At 38.1% G+C, this 19,570-nt stretch overlaps 1 protein-coding gene across 2 annotated transcripts in view; it reads right to left on the reverse strand.

The window, feature by feature from the left end:
• The window catches only part of GALNT1 (polypeptide N-acetylgalactosaminyltransferase 1), an 86,593-nt gene that overhangs the window by 46,420 nt on the left and 20,603 nt on the right, over positions 1-19,570 (reverse strand). The window contains exon 2 of one of the 2 annotated variants that reach the window (XM_058830912.1): positions 14,543-14,712. The gene's annotated coding sequence lies outside the window, so the exon portion shown is untranslated. Of the gene's footprint in view, positions 1-14,542; positions 14,718-19,570 lie in introns of both variants that reach the window. The other variant, XM_058830911.1, reaches the window with a different exon arrangement.

Below are 19,570 nucleotides of genomic sequence, written 5' to 3' on the forward strand. Positions count from 1 at the left end.
GGAAAACACCATGACATCCCTTTTCTAATTCTTCTTACTGGCAGCAGACACATTGCTATCTCCCTGCACCCCTTTACACTGAAGTCACACAGGTCTGGATGGCAAAGCAACATAGGAGCCTGTGGGTTCCCACTTGTACAAGGCTAGAGGGGTGTACAGCCCTCTGCCTCTTGCATGGGTGCACATCAAATGCCAAGAATGAAATTTGTTTGAGATCTCAGGTTGCATCTATTTAGCTTTGGTCTACAGGGATGACTATATGTAATTAAGAACTGTAAAAGCATCTGTAGCTAACAATTTGATGATAAAGTAGCAGATGAAATTACCACAATTAAACATTAAGTGACATACATTATGAAAAAAATCCCAGGGGTTGCTTGGTTGAGGGTTTTTGGCTGTTTTTTTGGTCAAGTTTTTTTGTTTAAATAGACAGGAGGACAGACCCGAACTCTGGATCTTGGGAGCTGTGCTATGAAATTCTGTAAAACTATCAGGAGCAGTGAAAGAAAAGTAAATTTATTACAGACTACTATGTAGAAAACAGAAACCAAACCACCACTATTCCATTACATAGTATCTACTTTCTCATCTCGAGTGCTGCATGAACATTCAGTCTTGTCATTTCAAAAAGGATATAGAAGGATTAGAAGGAACAAGTGAGAAGTGCAAAAGGATGAACACAACAAAGAACAGCTTCATTACAAGATGAAAGTAGCATTTTTCCTGTCTGGAAAAGATGTAACCTAAATCAAGTGGCAGGTCTATAAAATCAAAAGCTATACAGAGATGGCAAACAGAGATTGACTGTTGCCTTTTACTACTCCTTCCTGTATTGGCAGAAATCAAGCGAATTTAGCAGCAAGAGATTAAAACCCAAAAAATGAATGTATTCCCTACAGTGTGTAGTCATCCAGTGGAACTGCCTGCCACCATCTCCTGCCAGTGCTGCAAGTCTCTTCTTCATCAGCTATTAAATACCAAGTCCTCACCTGTACTGTGGGCAGTCCCTGACTGTGAACTTCAAGTCACAGGAGAGCATAGTGAGGAAGTATCAGTCCAGTTTCTCCCATTCTCTGCCCTAGATATGCATATCTAACACTGGCAGAAACATACAGTATACAGACAAAATTTGTCTGACACAGTGCATGACTGCCCTTAAACTCTTCATACAGTAGGTTTCTTTTGGTCCAAACTGGGACGCCATAGAAATGATTTGGCAAAGAATCAAGTCATGACAGCACTCTGCTTGTACTTAAAGAACACAAATGCTAATAAAATATGTGTTTTTAAAGAAAACTAACAATTTTTTCAATTTCATACATCTTGAAGTTCAGACCTGTGAGACATTAGGCTATAAAACAATGTGAAACACACAGAAGCACAGTGCTTTGGGGTACTCAAATTAGCAAGACAACAGGAGAACCACAGTCTAGACCTGCCATCCATAAAAATACCAACTATATCAAGTGCTTTAGAATGCATAGCCTGGTGGTATATCTGCCTCTAACAGAAAATTCTTTTCCCAGCTCAGTGAAATGTCAAAAAGACACTTTGCAAACCCTTTGAATCCTTTGAGCGTTCAGGAAAGTGATGAAAAGACAGTGATACAAAAGTTCAACACACTGTTTTCCATCGATAAGGCCCTTCCCTGTACCTTTAGATGAAGGCTCTCATTCCCTTGGGGAGTCTACCATCACATGAATTACACTGCACTTTTACCACTGCTTTTATGACAGCACTCCCCCTGTCTGCTTCCCCAGTGAAGCAGAGGGGCCCAGAAACTCCAACGAAGCAACTGCTCTTAGCATACTGGAGCCCTGACCCAGAGCTCTGGGAAAAGGGCTCAACCATCCAGGGCTTGGGTTGTGGTCTTGGTTCCTCCCTCTGTTGCTGGAGACGTGGTGGTGGCCTCAACCACAGGAGGAAAGCTCTGCCTGAGCACTGCTTCTTCAGTGGAAGAGGCTATGGAGCAAAGTGAGCAAGGATGAATGGCAGGTGGGTGCATCTCCACAGAGACCTTGAAGGGCCACGAGTCTGAGTCCCGTGATGCAAAAATAGAAGAGAGAGCTAAGCATTGCACTCAAAGGATAAGTGTGTGGAGACTTCCAATATGGGGGCTGAGAAAGACAAATTCAGGAAACTGGCAACTTGTGGCAACAGAAAGAAAGCCTGCAGATGTGCTCTTCTGCTAGTTTGGATCAACTAATGAACAATTATACTGCCTAGGATCCTGCTGAAAGGGTGATGGATACACCCAAGTTACATTTCCCAAGCATGTGAGGAGGTTCTCAGATAATCCAGGATGGACAAGTTGAAACAAAGCAAGAGCAGCAACAAGAAAGGCACCTTAAGGATAGCACCAGAAAAAAAAAAAAATAAAAAGGCAAAAAAAAAAGGCTGAGGATAATGCAGATCCAGTGCTTGGCACAGCAAAGGTACTCAGGGCCTTTTCCACCTCCTTTGTTATTGCAGCCTAGTGCCAGAGTCTGCAAGAATGAAACTTCACCTGCAGGACAGACAGACTGGGTCATGGATCTCTTAAACCACCTGGACATGTGCAACTCCGTGGCACCAGAAAGGCAGCATCTGAGGGTGCTGAAAGAGTAGGCTGATCTTACTGCAGGGTCATTTTCTGTCATCTCTGAAAGGTCTGAAATGGTGATCCAGAGTTTCCCAATACTCAAGATTAGGAAAAAAGTTATCAAGTAGGAAAGGAGAATCTGGAGAACCGCCTGCAAAGTCAGTCTCATTTCAGTCCTTGCAAAGATTATGTAAGAAGTCTTACATACAAACACACAAAACTGCAAACTAAACCAAACAACAAAACAAAATAAAGCAAACCCAACCCCAAACAGATCACCACAAAACAAAAACCAAAAGGGGAACAGGCAGCACAGATTAACCAAAGCCATACCACACTTGAACAATTTGGCAACTCAGTTCAAGGAGAGCATTGGTTTGGTGAACAAAAGAAGAGCAGTAAATGGTGTTTACATTGACTTCAACAAAGACTGTGACAGTCTTTTAGACTACTTTTTCAGAGCTCAATGAGATTTAATCTAAAGAAGTGGGCTATCAGGGTGATGGACCACCAGGCTTTGTGGGTTCTGACCAGCCAGAGTCCAGCTGACAGACAACCACTGGTGGCAGCTCTCTGAGGCCAAAACTAGAGCTGATACTTGTTAGTGTCTTTACTGAGAAGCTGAGGGACAGGACTGAAAGCATGCTCAGCAAGGTTGCCGGTGACACCCAGCTGGGCTGGAGCATGCAGACAATACCCTGAAACAACATGCAGAAATGGATCTGTGTGGCCAATTCAAGGGACTTCCAAAGGCTAGAAAAACAGGCAGGTTAAAACCTCAAAAATTCAGTAACTAAAAGGTACAAATTTGTCTTCTTAAAGGCCAAGTTGGATGAGGCCCTGAGGAACTTGATTAGCTGGCGGCATCCTTGCCTGTGGCAGGGGTTTGGACTAGAATATGACCTTTGAAGTTCCTTCCAACCCAAACCATTTTATGAATCTGCAATTATTATCTATATAGGCTGGGTACTACTACCATGCTATGAAGCTGCTCTGCTTCCTAGGAAACCTTTGGAGCCCGAGAGCAAATTCAAAATGAATCAGCAGTGTGTTCTTATAGCAAAGCAAGTGAACTGCATCTATAAACCAGCCTAGCAACCACAGAAATAATCCCCAAATGCATAGGCTTAATAATTGCATTTACCTACAGAGTAATGTAATAGAATTGAAGCTTTTTGCAAAACCAAGTATTTTTCATTCCTTCAAAATATTGGATTATAGATTACAAAAGCCTTACACCATGGAAGAAAAAGGAGTATTGAAAGCACCTTGGAAATAGTAGGAACAAAGGCTGTACTTTATCATGAATAAAGTGAAAAGAGGAAAAATGGGTACATTCAAGTCTTGTTACTTCTGAAGGTCAAGTGAATTTTTCTTCCCCGTGACAAAATCCATGATACATTTGACACTATAGGAAAAGGTCATCTGTAAAATTACTGCTCATATAAAGAGCATTGTTTCACTTAAAAACTTCTTCTACAAACACAGCTGGCATGGGAAAGAAAACTTCCTCTTTCTCAGTATAGCATATATTCAGTCATTTTTATCTTTGGATCAACTTTATCTCTGTTTATACTAGTGATCAGTCTTCAATACGACTTTGTAGCAGACTTGACAAAGGACTTCATTGCCGTTATTCAGCTAAATCAGGATTCTACACTGGATGCAGCACGTAACCAGACAAAGCTGATGTAAAGTTTGTTTTCCAGAATTTCAGATATGAATAAACAGAAGCTGGCACAAAATAAGGGCTCGTCAAAATCCTGACACAACATTTGCTATGTTTAAGCTATTAATATCAATTTAAACCAAACAGAAAATGATTAACTGAACAGCATCTAAGGAAAGATTGATGGCCTACACAAAACTGAATTTTCAGCTTCTCAGTTTACTTAGTAATGAGGGGGAAAAACTGGCATACTGTAAGGTAACATATTAGGCATGTGTATGGATTTTTGAGCAAAATTCTAAAAAATGGAGCCAATGCAAATTGTTGTGAGCATTGTCTACAATTCTGTATCTCTGAACTATTAGTGAGGCCAATTGCATTGGCTACATCCTTATTTGAAAACAGAAGTGATGCCAACACTACAATTAGGCTTGCTATTGGGGTGATGTGTTTTGTTTTATTATTGTTTTCTTTTTTTATTGGCCCATGCTCTAAACTGGTTCCAGTGCTTGCTTGCAGAGTTCATCACCATCAGAAAATCAGTAAAAAGGTCACTTTGAGGATAAGCAAAGCACTACCTTTCAGTACTATGAAAGAACGTGATAAAAACCCTTTCAAATTAGGCAGCCCATCACCTGTGGAAAACAGGTTATTCTTAATCTTTTTCACAGTAACACAATCGCATCCAGTAAATTGCAACGGGCAAAAATAATACTAACGGGTTTGAGGAGGCCAGACTTCTCAGAAGTTAATATAAGAGAAGAATATTTAATGGGGCTATGCTCATTTGATGGATTTTGAAACGTTTTAGTATTCATCTGTTCAGTACACTTAAGCCAATAAGTTCTGAGTAGGTGATGAGAGAAAGCAGATCATACTAGTTCGAACAGTATGAAAACAATTCATTAAAAGCAAGCCTTCATAAAAATCTGAGAAATATAGGTCAGTGAAACAAATTTGTATTCTCGGTCTGTGTAGGAAGATTACACTTTTAATTTCATTTTTTAATTCATAAGTCAATTTTTTAATTGGCCATTTGGGAAAAAATATCAAATGTGTTTCTAAAAATGGTGGGTCTTGGAATAAAGGCAGAATAACAAACATAGAAGTAGTTGACTACAGTTGAAAAACAAGGATGAACTTCATACACAAAGGCAGAAGCTACTTCTTCATACCTCCTTTCTTACAAATTGATAGAATGCATTGTTGTACTCACAAAAGTAGAAGCTCTCGTGAGGTTAAAATCTCTCATCACATAGAAAAGCAATACCAAAAATGGAACACCAGTTATGCACTCCAACTACAATTGTGTCAAACTGTTTACAACTGTATGGAACTACGTGACTATGTACTTGAACCTCTGATTCTCCCTAGTTAGAATCACAGAATACTTCAGGTAGGAAAGGACCTTTTTACTCAAGTAGTCTTTACTTAACCTCCAAACTTTTATGATTAGTTCTAAATACTTCTACATAATATGGAAATAACCTTTCTGAAATGAAAAAATTTGCTTTTTAAAAAGTTTGGCTTTTAAAACAAGTTTTTTCAATTAATGCAAGAAGGTTAATTGAAAAGACAATGTTCTTTTGGTACCTATAGTTTTCAAGAACAACTAGTCATTGAACTTCTCAAAACAGTTTATAATTTCTCATGTCAGTGCTTAACGGTTTCTCAAACGAGTTTGCAAACATGCCAAATTCCATCAATATAGCATTTTTGAGAATGGAACAAAAATATGATTTACACAACATCTCAAATGAAAACCTTTGAAATCACTTAAATTACACTTTTTCCCAGTCATAGTCAGACCTCTTTAGATTGACTTTAAGAAAGCCCTGTCTTGCTTGCAGGAAGAAACTGCAGTGGACAAGGTTTCAAAGGACCAGATGAACAATATTATAATCCAGCAATAAAAGTTCAGACCAATTCAATGCACAGATTTTGGATTTATATTCTTTTTTCACAACTATCCTTTTTCCTATGCAAGAAAAGGAATAAATTGATCCAGTAAAGAGATGAAATATTTATTCAGTATCAGAATATAACTGTAAATATTCCAAGAGCTCAAGAGGATAGCTAAAATTTGGAAACTAAGAACACAATAAAAATACAAAGACTACTGCTGTCATATAACCAGCTGAGATTCACTAGATGTCTGTTCTATGACTTTGAAGTAGATTTCAAATGTCTGAGGCAACAACTTCATTTCTCTCTTGTTCTACAGGTTGCATAAAAATTATCTAAAATCAGACATCTCATTCAGGGATTCTTCACACATTCCCATTCTCTCAACCACTTTTAAATCTAAAATATACTTCTATTATGTCCAGTGAGAAATCAGAATATATTACTTGATATTGCCAATCCGATAACAAAAAAACAACTATAGATCTTTTTAAAGAACTGCTTCAAATATTTGGGGTACATCATTAGCCCAGGTTAACTGCAACACATAAGGAAATTAATAATATCCTGAAGCAAAGAGAAGTAGGTGTTTGCATGGGCATTAAGTTATTGGCTGTTACAGTCCTGGAAGGTAAGTTCGATTCACTAGTATTCAAATCTTTTGCCTCTTAGATTGAACAGCAGAATTGCCTCTTGTGACAGGTGCAGAATAGGCAACCCTTATTGGAAAGCAGATTTATAAGCCAAAAGACAGTTATTTCTTTTCCTGAAACAACTGCAGTCTTAGATTGGGTTACTGACACCTCAGATGCTGACTGAGAGCAAACATTCCTCTTCCAAGCCATAGCTGCTACACATGCACACTCTGGGAGGGCTACTGAGGGTGCTTGACTAAGACAAACAGCCAGCTTGAGAATACAGGCAGTATTTTCATCACTGAGTATCAGAAGCAGCATGAAGACAATGAGCAATTCATGAGTAAAAAGCTTTTGTTGTTAACAGCAGCAAGAGATGATTTAAACACTAAGCTCATAAACCCTTGACATGAAATAATTAATGGCTGAAAATGCATCAGTAAGACCTATTTGAGCCTTCTGCTACCCTTCACAGCAGCCTAGAAGGCTGAAGTGGACTAGAACCACTGGCATAGTTTTTCTTTTTGGAAGATTCACAGATGGTGACCCAGCACTTAGCTTTTTCAGCACAGCAATACTCCTACCGATCAGCATCTCAGAGCTATAAACTGACTCCAGTCTTTAATAACTCCCTGAAGAGCTGTGTTAGCTGGTCTTTCAACCCCAACACTACAGGACTTTTAGAGAAAATTGAGGTCAAATCAACACAGGTGTTTTAGGTGAGGACCTCCATTTCGTCAAGAAAAACAATTTGTCATGTGAGGTACAGACTGTGTAAGTTTACCATTACTCAGAAGAAACAGCTTAAAACTAAGTAATTTTAGGCTCCCTATTGGATCTAAATGGCCTTTTAAGAAATTAAAAGCTGAAAATTTATATTGCAGTGAAGTAGTGTCACAGTAGCAAAGATTAGGCTATTAGTACACTATTAGCTGTCTGCAAGGAAAAGCTGTAAACACCTCCACATGTTTTAGGTACTCAGTCTTGTGACAGGATTCAACACAGCCTGAAGGCTTCTTGCCAAAAGCAGCATCACCTGGCCTTACAAGGCACAGGTTGCCTAAGAAACAAAGCATGCAAGCAGTCAAGAATTTCTAATAATCAAGAATTCATACATTTCCAAAAATTATTTAAAGTTACTTTGCAGGTGCCAGTTGAGCTGTAAGTAGAATACACTACCTGATAGGACTTCTTTTAAAGTTAAAATTCTTTCTGAAAAAAATTTAATTTAGTATTGTCAGCAAGCTTCTTTGAGAAATCATACGCACTAGATTAGACTATGTGGAAAAAAAAGCCACAGGAAGCTGTTTTATATTCTCAATGCTCATATTTTCCATCTTCATTTACAATGTTTCTGCATGATTCAGAAAATCAAATTGACTTGCAAAATATTTTAAAAGTCCTACATTGAAATGTCCAACAGTAAACTCAGAATTTACCAGCTGAGACTGAACTAAAATGGATAGGATCCTTATCAATAGGTCACTCTTCAAACAAATGTGTCAAATAATAGAATTTTCTGCAGATTATACCCTCTTCAGTCTGCACATGTCAACGCTCAAATGTCAGGTAGCATTTGCTTTTGAAGTATTTTGAGGAAATAAGCAAATTCTTCTAGAAAACAGTGATGAACACAGAAAAAGGGGTTTCAAATTGACTCTCTTTACTGCTTTTAAGTTAGAAGAGAACTAGAAACTCAGGTGTCAGTATAAAAGAATTACAGACTTCAAGGAGTAATCTTTGACTACTTGAAGGTCAGGTGAATTCACCATCACAAAACTAGCTACATATTTTTCATAGACAAGAACCTATGCAGGCTCTGAACAATCAAGTGAATAAATCTTATTCAAGACATCCTTGACACCTTCTTTGTACTTTGTAAGAAATTATTAAATCTTTCAAGCTAAGTCTCAAATGTTCAGAAATACCAAATTTCCATAAAGCTTCTGATTATTTTTTAGGTATGTATCAAAGCCACAAGCTAGAGTGGAATAAAATTGTTCATTAATTCTTCAAACACTTTTAAAGATGGAAGAAAATTACAAAGGCAAATAGCCATCATTAAGAATGAATCACTAATGGGCAAGAATTTGATTTAAAGAAAAGCAAAGTCAGCTAATTAGAGGAAAAAAATATTATAGAGGAGACTTCTGGATACATTGGGTAAATTGCAGCCAATAGATTCAACTATCCTTATGCGAGCAAGTGCAGAAATCTCTAATCCTGAAAACTTTCTAATGTAGATTAAAAATCCATCAGGGAAAATTGAAGAAATGCCAAATAACTTGGAAGAACATTTTTTCTCTGCCTTCAGTATATGTGGAAAATATTCAAAATAGTTTTTTAGAAGAAAAGCTTTGAAAAAGGCACAGATAAAGAAAAATTCATCATGTGTGCTAGGGCTATAGGGTGTTTATCATAGAGAAGCTGGCTGAATTCTGCCAGCACAACAGAGTAACAGCAGAACTTGCTGAAAAATCAAGAAAAGGGACATATCAAGTTTAAAAACTGATGAAAGGATAACACATGTAACTAATTGTGAAGACTTGAAGAGTTAGGATATATAATTTGAAAACATATGGATGACAATCACTTAATGTGGTGGGTTCTACTGCTGCAAGTAAAATGAAGAATGATATTGCAAGTAGAATGAAGAACGGCAAAGAATTCAAACAAGTTGACAAGTTCTACTTGCCATTCCTTTAAAAGTAGCACTGCACATAGTTTAAAATACAAAACAAAAAGTACCACACCTCATCGTGTCTAAGGAAACACCCAAATTCTAACCAAAAATAAGCCAGCAGTTTTGCACAGCTAAACACTTTTTGAAATGCAGAGAAAACACCAGATCTCCCTCCACAAAAGCCTAGCAATAAAAACAAACAAACAAAAAAATATCAAAACATATGCATAATTTTCTTTCTCTAGAAAGAAAAGACTGATCAGATACAGAAAAAAAAAAAATGCTAGCATTTTCAAATTTTGAGATACATGGAATTTTTGCAAATTTTCTCCCAAAAGCTTGTGCTCCTTTGTTTTATATCCATAGGCAAACAAAAAGTCTATCTAGAGAGCCAAAAGGCTGTATTTATAGAGAAAGCCCGTATAGCTTTTAAGCACACATTCCCAGAAAAGCCTGTTCTCAACATCACAAAGCTGTGTGCTCAGCAGGTAACTTCTGCTGCTAACAACTGTTTTGTACTTAATTAACGCACACAGTATTGCACTAAAGAGAAGATTCTTTACATCCATCCTTCCCTTTACCCCTTAGACTCACTTGTTTTAGATGCAGTTTTTCTTAATTCAGTCTTTCCAGAGATCACTGGCAACACAAATTTGAGAAACACCACACTTTTAAATCCTTTGTTTCAATTGTTAATCCATTAAAATGTACACATGGTATAAAAAGAACAACCATGAGATTTTCTTCAACCATGAGACTCATAAATTTTTCCATGTAAAGTTTATTTCTAAAGTAGTTAGTATGCATATTTTGGGTTCTACACTGAAGAGGTGAACAAAAAGGAAAAAACTCTTAGATAAGCTAAAAAGGCAGAATGATAAATGCAGAGTTCTGGAGATCCTTTAGAACTTGAGAACATTTTCAAGACTGGAAATTCAAAAAACAAGAAAAAATTGATAGGGAGAAGCTGCTAGAACAGTTTGCAAGGAGACTGATAGAGCAATTGCTCTTCTTCAGGACTAGAATCCTGGATCTTTGTCCATGTGGCATCTTGGTCTTCAGCACTGGTACTGATATCTCCACAGAAACTGAGCTTAAACTAGAATTCAGACTTCAGGTGAGCTACAGAGGTTTATATGCTGACCTGTGATGCCTATCACAAGAGAATTCACAGAGGTATCAGTACTGCCCATTTTGAACAAAGGCTTGCAAAGGCTGGTTTCACACTGCGGCATTCTCACCACAGAGCTCTATTCTCCCTTTCCTTTTCAGTGCCTTTTTCCCTTTGCTATTCAAACAAGCAAACTATCCCTAACTCTGGCAGGGAGCAGCTATGACCAATTTGTGTCGCTGCAAGCAGATGCCCCCTCCTACCCCATTGCTCTTACGTCTGAATCTCCTAATTTGCTACCATACCAACAATATTTAAGATAACAAGTAATGTAGAAACAGGATGGAAGACGATCTGCTGCTGTTGGGCTCAAGACTGCAGAAGAGGAGGAGAAAACTGCCGAAGAACCCACCTAAGAAGTGTAAGTATCCACCCATCCATTAAATATGTGTCTGTAACTGCTAAAATAGACAAATATGGGCCAAATCATGGAGATTTTAATTGGTCATGCACATATTTCTTCCCAGGTTTCAACTTCATTGAAATACATAAAAATTTACATTCAAGTTCACATTTGGTCAAAAGCAGCACTACAGAAAAGATACATTGAGAGAAACAAAAGTCGTATTCTGTTAATAGCTTCAAAAATCTGCACTTTTTTTTAAAAAAGAACAAACTGATCATGCTTTAAGTTTGCTTATGGGAGAAAATTCTAGAAAAACAAAAATCAATAAAACTTAAAAAAAAGTTTTCACTTAGGCCATGGAAATTATTTAAACAAGGTCATTTTCAAAATAAAATGCTACATTTTCATTATCCTGTAATAAATGCTTTTCAAATGTTGCTGGATTTTATTTCTTAAAAATTATTTTTTTTCTTAGATATTTCTTAGAAAGAAAAATGGCAGATTTGTTCAGACATGAAATTTCAAGACTATACTTTTAAAGCTAGTGATTCCAAAACATGTTGTTCATCTGGCCCAAACTGTAAATTTTCATTCTAGTTTAACAAATTTAAAAAAAAAATCATATCAAGATACAGAAAATGCATCAGTAAAGTAAAAAAGAAAATAAAATTTAGATTATTTTATTTGCTGTGCTGTACACCAATCCAGAGCAATCTGAAGAGTGTGATATGCAATTTGAGGCAGAAAGATTATTTTGTGGAAGAATTCACTTGTTTCCCCAGTTACCTATAAGTGTAATGATAACAATTTTCTGCATAGTTTGCATAGGGAAAACAATGAGCAGAACATTCAGTATGGCAGGTATGCATCAGACTTCAGTGAATTACTTAAATTTCTTCAAATACTTTGGTGCTTATTGCTTTGCTTTCCTTTTTTTTTTTTCCCACGCCAGAAACTGTCAGTCACTTCATGAAAAAACAGCTAGTGTATTTAATTTTACATCAAATAATTTTTGAAGGTATAAAGCTTGTAGCAATTTGATCTTTTTACAATTCAAAATTAATTCCTGACTAGAAGCCAAGAGACAAACTGGTCACCAGAAAAAAGGTGAATCTGTCAGAAAATATTAAAGGAAGGAATATGATGGAACTGTTTTGGAAATTCAACTATTTACACAATTAATTGAAAAATCACAGAATTTAAAAAATAAAATCCCTGTTAAAATTTAAGTCAGAGATTAGATATTTTTAAAGCATCTTTTAAAATTCTGTGTCCCAAGACATTTAAAATTACTCTTCAATACCTTTTCTGAAAGTTTTTTATCTTCCCTGAAAGCTCTAGAATCTTTACAAGAAGAAAGAGTAGACATTCCTTAGAAGCCAGGCCATGGATGAAGATTTATCAGCACACTATTACTGTGTAAGTAGCTGCTACTCCAACATGCCAGCCTTCTGCTCTGCCAGCAAAAATCTACACAGCAACGAAGAATCTTAATCAGAAAACTGACACAACTGAAAAATAACCAAGAACAATTGTGTTTATTCAGCCACATCAGTCTCTCAGTGAAGACTTAGACTAATCAGGCATTCTCCCCAAAAGAAGTTTTTTTACTTAAATCTGTGATCTCATTAAACCAAACATTGCTGACCAACCACAGAAGAGGTGCTTGGGCTACCATGAAAAAAATCAGTGAACATACCACTTGAGTGGCCAAAGGAAGTAAACCCAGAAATAAAAAACTTGCTCTACTTTTTTTTTACCCTAGATTTCTTTTCTTAGCAGTCTCTGCTACTGAAGAGTATTAGGTAGTAATTTTGGACATACTTTTTCCTCTCCTCTAAACTGGTATGTGTTCCAATTATAGCTTTGAAGGATTCAATTTAAGGCTACATGTTAGACATTTTGAAGTTGACTGGAAAAGGACCCACTCAAACATGAAACACACTTTTCCCATTTTACCATGCTGAACCTGAACTTCAGAATTGGACCCAAAGAGTCCTTCAGAACTCAGTCTTTGAAAACTAATCTATGAAAACTGCTAATAGGTTTCAGGAAAGAAAAAAAACAGAATGAAAAATTAGCATAAAATGTCATTACCAATGATTCCAAGTGCAGGACACCATTTAACACACTAAATACAACTGGACTGGTTAAACTGTTCTGCCAAAGGAAACGGACCTGTCATACCACATCTTTGCCTGTCCATCCCATTAAAATTTGGCTCTCCATCTTGCTTCAGTCAAGCTCAAAAAAAGTGTAGGAGACACTCACAGAGGAGGCTTCACGAATACTCAGTTGTTGAACACCTCACTGCACAGCCAATGACTACGCAGTGGCACTTTAATAAATCATCTTTTGTCTGACAAGGATGCTTTAAGGGTACTGTGTTTGTTGTAGAAATACAGAAAATAAAACTCAGGCTTTCTTAGGTCATCTGGATGGAAAGTTGATCTGAATTCTAGTTCACTGGACTAAATAACTCTTTTCAACATATACTGAGAGGGTAAAGGTGAACTTAGGAAAACTAATAATGAGGTCCTTTATCCACTTGGATGCTATACTTCTCAATACTCAGAGAGAACCACAGTAACAGTTTAAGTAGGTCTGCAGTAATATCTAAACAGATTCTTATGGAAACTTGCTTCATAGCTGCAGACAACTGAACTGTCCCAACAGGATGCTGAAGAAACTGTAAAATATGCATATGCATGCGGAGTATTGACCCTGGCTGGATTCCAGGTGCCCACCAGGTGCCCACCAAAGTCAGTGTCCTATCCCTCCTCAGCTGAACAAGGGAAGGAAAATATAACTGTGGGTCAAGATAAGGGCAGGGAGAAATCTCGCACCATCACAGACAAAACAGACTCAAGATGGGGAAACAGTTCAGTTTATTACCAATCAAATCAGAGTAGGATGAGAAATAAAACCAAATCTTTAAAAAACTTTCCTCCCACCCCTCCCATCTTCCCAGGCTCAACTTCACTCTCAGTTTTCTCAACCTTTTCTTCCCCCTAGCAGCACAGGAGAACAGGGAAGGAGGGTTACAGTCAGTTCAGCACATCCTGGCTCTGCCTCTCCTTCCTCCACAGAGGGAGGATTACTCACACTTCTCCCCTGCTCTCGCAAGAAGCAGCTCTTGACAAACTTCTCCAACCTGAGTCCTTCCCATGAGCTGCACTTCTTCATGAACTGCTCCAGCATGGGTCCCTTCCATAGGGCGCAGCCCTTCAGGAGCACACTGGTCTAGCATAGGTTTTCTGTACAGTACCCCAGAGTCTCTAGCACTGTCAGTGATGGGCTTGGCCTTGGCCAGTGGCAGGTCTCTCTGGGAGATGGCTGGCACTGGTTCCATTGGACACAGGGGAAGTTTCTAGCAGCTTCTCAGCGAAGACACCTCTAAGTCACTAACAAAACATTGCCACACAAACCCAGTACAATACAGTGACAAAGCACACGTGCAGTCATTAAGTGCTCCCTTTGCTCTGAAACACACCCAAAGCAGACGGATCTGACCAAAGCATCAAAAATTCCTGGAATGCATTTCATACTCACCTCCTCTGCAGGTTTACAGCCATCTGGATGGTCCACTAGCACTGGTGGCAAAATCCTGACACATTGCTGTAGAGCACCTGTGGCAGGAACCATAGAGCAACAGACTGGCCTAGGCCATTTTGACATGAACGTAGAAGCAAAAGAGGTATTCCACCAGCAAGGTCTTAAGGCTGTCCTAGAGGAAAAACAGAAATTCAGATAAGTTCCTAGCTAAGTTCTGGCAGAGCTTGAGGTGGAAGGGGAGGAAAGTTCCCCATTTAAGATTTCAAAATCTAAAATCCCATGCAAGGGAGAAGGAGTCAAAGACTGTTTCTAAAAAGAGGCAGTGAACTGTGCTTGTGAGGAAAACAGCATATGCAGGGAAGAGTGGAGAGGTGGAACAAGTCATCAACATTTTTTAGCCTTCCAGATGATATGATTTAAGTGGGAGGACTGCCTGTCCTCCCAAATAAGCTGTTATCTATTTTTGAGTTCTATATATGTCGTCCTCTATCCAATCATGAATACTTAGCACAACAAACTATGAATTGTTCTCAATAAGGCAAGAAAACAGCCTCCTCAAAAAACAGCACACATTCACATGAGCCGCTCCCCAGATGATCACTCTTTTGGACTAAATCTTCCTATACATATTCTAGTTTATAGATGTAGGGGTTTTTACATTCTTTCATCTCTCGCCCACGAGTTAAACATTAGCATTTATAATGACAGCTTCTGTAAAAAAAAGGTGTTATTACAGTAACACAGATTTGACGCTTAAGAAGCAAAGTTTTTTCACTTATAGAAAAAAAAAAGTGACACCTGAAAAATGATGCCTGAGCCTTTCCAAGTCTTATCTGTGAAAACTTTAGCAATACTGAATGAATTCCTTCAAATCTCTGCCTTTGCCCAGTTAATACAGCAATGTCTGAAGCAGCTGAAAAGTAAAGAATGTGTCTTTACAGTCAAGAGAGATTTGAAATTTGTCTCCACTTAGGTAATATTTGCCATATATTATTCAAGCTTGTATCTTGCACTTGCCATATTATATCTGAATTTACTAAGTTACTCAAGTTTTGTGCTCTGCCTGTTTAAACTGTTACTTCTAGGTATCTGTCCAGATAAATTTTATACAAGGGAGAAAAAAAACCAACCTGATACTGTGGTAACATGACAGTATGGAGGAAGTATATGGTAAAGAAGGCTAAGATTGGCAGAAAAGATGTTTGTCAACCACCTAATTATTAAATATTACCCCAATACTGAAGCAGGTAAAATAAGTATAATACTTGGCAGTTTCCCTTTTTTTTTATACCAAAGTAGAAAGGGAAAATGTCTTGGCTTAATGTCTGATTATTAATAGAACTGGCTAAAGATTTCCTCAAAATGATACTAATTTTTACCAAACCTGGAAAAAATAGGGAAGTTTCAAAGGGCCAGAAAAACATGATCCAAGACATATCCAGCAGGAAACCTAACATAAATGTTTGTTTCTTTTTTGAACATGTTAATATAAGAAATCATGATATAATTCTGAAGAGACCCAACCACCTTTATCAAAGCAAATTAGCTGTTGATTAGTCTCTACACACTACACTGTAACATGCAATATACATACAAAAAAATACTCATATTTGTGTTGCTTATGTTAAAATAGCCCTTTGCGTAGAACTTTTCTTCACTAAAACTCAGGTCTTACAGAGGTGGGTGGATAACATGATCCATTTTTGCTGATGGGGAAACAGGTCTGTTATTGGCCAAGTGGCTGGCAAGACTGGGAGCAAAGTTTCTTCTATCTGCTCTAAAGTTTAAACTGAAGTATCTCTCTGTACATCTGTCTGGTTAGATGAAGATCCTTACTGTAGTGATTTTGCTAATTTATATATTTCTTCAAAGGATCCTAAAATTCAGGCTCTTTGTTCAGTGCTGTCTAGACACTGACTATAAATAGTCCTTATAAAACACAAAACCAAAAGCCATACAGTGAGAGGAAGACACACAGGGAATGGCCCATGTTGCCATTAGTAAGCAAGGTACAGCACCCAAGGGCAGATGTTCACTTATCTGTAGTGAGCTTTCACACACTTACAAAGCTTATGATTTCCCTTGATCTTTTCTTTGGGTTACAAAAATGCCAATTCAATCATTCCTTCTCTACATAGCACCTTTTCTAAATCATCAATCCTTACATCTCTGAGGCAAATTAAGTGTGCCTACATCCTTCTTGAAGTACAATGGCCAAAACAGACACAGTACTTGAACTTCACAATATAGAACAAAGCAACAGGTTCAACTCTGTATCCTCCAGTTTATACCACCAATTAGTCATGCCAATACACACCTCTTCTTTGTCAACTGTACTGAAGTGTCAGCTCTCATTTTATAATCCATAGTGAGGAATGGGATGGCAGGAGGAACTTAACAGATGTTCTCTATATTTTATTTTGACCTAAATATAAAGCAATCCACTTTTTCTTCTAAATTAAATCCTATTCTACAAGGCCACCTTTCCAACAATTAAGATTTTTCTGAATTGCCATCCCACCTCTGTGTAACTGCATTTATTCCCAAACACATCTTTAGATTTCATAACTATATGCTAATTAGCCAGTATGAACAAAAAGAGTTAGCTGAAACAATTATACAAAATCCCATACAATATGCTTTCTTTGCTGATAGAGAACTACTGAAAAACCTCTGGCTACTGTTAACCTAATGAGTTTACAGACATCCTAAAATAGCTTTTTTTATCTAGGCCATATTTCCTTAGTTTGCTCTGTAACATGTGGCTTTCTGCAGTCCACAAGCTTCCTGTTAAAAAGGATATTACCTTGCCTTGATTATGCATTTCTCATCTTCACAGAATCATAGAGTGGTTTGGATTTGAAGGAACCTTAAAGACCATTCAGTTCCAGCCCCCCACCACAGGCTGGGACACCTTCCACCAGAGCAGGTTGCTGAAAGCCCCATCCAATCTAGCCTTGAATACTTCCAGGGACTGGGCATCCATAACATCTCCAGGCAGCTGGTTCTTGTGCCTCATCACCCTCACAATAAAGTTCTTTTTATATCAAATCTACCCTCTTTCAGTTTAAAGCCGTTACCCGTTGTCCTATAATTATCTGTCCTTGTAAAAAATCCCTCCCCAGCTCTCTTTTAGTTCCCTTTAGGTACTGAAAGGTCTAAGGTCTCCCTGGAGCCCTCTCTCCCCTCCAGGCAGAACCGCCCGAAATCTCTCAGCCTGTCTGCACAGGAGACTCACTCAGGTGCACATGCTTTCTTTGCTGGAGGCCCAGAGCTGGACACTGCACTGCAGGTAGGCTCTCACCAGAGCAGAGCAGGGGGGCAGCATCCCCCACCCCCTCGCCCTGCTGGCCAGGCTGCTTTGGATACAGCCCAGGGAATGCTCATCCTTCTGGGCTGTGAGTGCACATTGCTTGGTCATGTTGAGCTTCTCATCCATCAAAAACCACTCCCCACACAACCTGCATTTGTATTCTAGGCCAATTCCCCATCCCTCCACCTCCTCCTTAACTACTGAGCATGATGTTCTGTGGTATGGAATATCCTTTTGGCCTGTTTGGGTCAGCTGAACTGGCCATGCTCACTACCAGCTTTTTCCACACCCCTCACCATCAAGAGCGAGAGGCACTAAAAATTCCTTGCCTTGGAGTAAGTCCTACTTGGCAACAACTAAAACATCAGTGTGTTATCAACATTATTCCCATACTGAATCCAAAACACGACTCTGTAGCAGCTACTAAGAAAAAAATTAATTCTATCATAGCCAAAAACAGGACATCACTCAAAAATGAAGAAAGGTTTATTTAAAACTTATTTAAATCTAAACAGATTCTAACCAGTCAGTCTAATATGCTGACCAGATTCGCAGCCACAGTGTTTGTAGAGTGCAAAATATAACTCTCATATTCAAGCAAGTGCCTATACTGAATAGTCTCAGTAATTGCATTCCTATTATGCAGAGAACTTCCTTCTGATACATTTAATGTTAAAAACAGCAACAATCCTGCAGAGCTATCCATGCCCAATGAAATTGCTGTCCCTACTTGCCATGCCCCACTCACCACTTTCACCTCTTCTTAAATAAAATATGGATTGACTGTATGATTCTTTAGCCATGCATTACCTTCCCAGTCTGTGCAGTCAATTTCTTTTGTATTTGGTGAAACATCTCCCCACCACACACACACATAAAATCATGCATGTGCCACAAAATATGGAACAAACTCCACTGCATCAGCACTTTTTTTCTACCAGCTCAATACAGTAGTGTGATCTTGCACAAGGTCAGAAAAATCAGTGCAAGAGACTAAAAGGAAGAGCATTAAATTATTAGGGTGCCATTAAACTCTAGAGAAAACAGATTTGTAACACTGAGAAAACCACATCATCTTCCTGTTATTCCTGAAGTGACCAAAAATACATTAAAAAATCTAGAGTGTACAGCAAAACAACCACAGTTTCGTTCCATAAGTCTCTGCGGCTTTATCTTATACAGAAAGACAGCAAGGAAAAAAAAAATAATTTGAGTAAATCTTTCTTAATGGAGACAATCCAAAGTTTTTTGTTTTTTGCTTTTTTTTTCCTGCATGCAATTTGTCTGGGAAAAAAAAAAAGATTCATAGGCATCATTTATAATAGTATCAGCAAAACCATAGAGACAGGTATTATGTTTAACAGCTGTTAAGTACACACTGCTATCATATTATCTCCCCAAAACTTAGGAAGAAACTGTCAAGGTAACAGCTGCTTTGATCAGACTGACATCTAAAGTGTATGTCATTACTTTTCTTGGCCTTCACTAACAGGTTGTTCACCAACCAAGCAATGATTCTGGCACACACAGCCAGGCAAACAAGGCAGCAGCACCTTCCTCTCACAGGCCTCCTGCTGCCCATGGGGACAGGGACTCAAAACCAACACAAGCAGTGTATGAAAGGGACCAAGAGTGATGGAACCCACAGAGGTATTTTGAAGTAAATATTATTTTTAGAAGTCAACTCTAAAATGCACCCCAACCTTTATCCC

The sequence above is a fragment of the Poecile atricapillus genome, chromosome 2 (assembly GCF_030490865.1).
Source record: "Poecile atricapillus isolate bPoeAtr1 chromosome 2, bPoeAtr1.hap1, whole genome shotgun sequence".
Lineage (NCBI taxonomy): Eukaryota > Metazoa > Chordata > Aves > Passeriformes > Paridae > Poecile > Poecile atricapillus.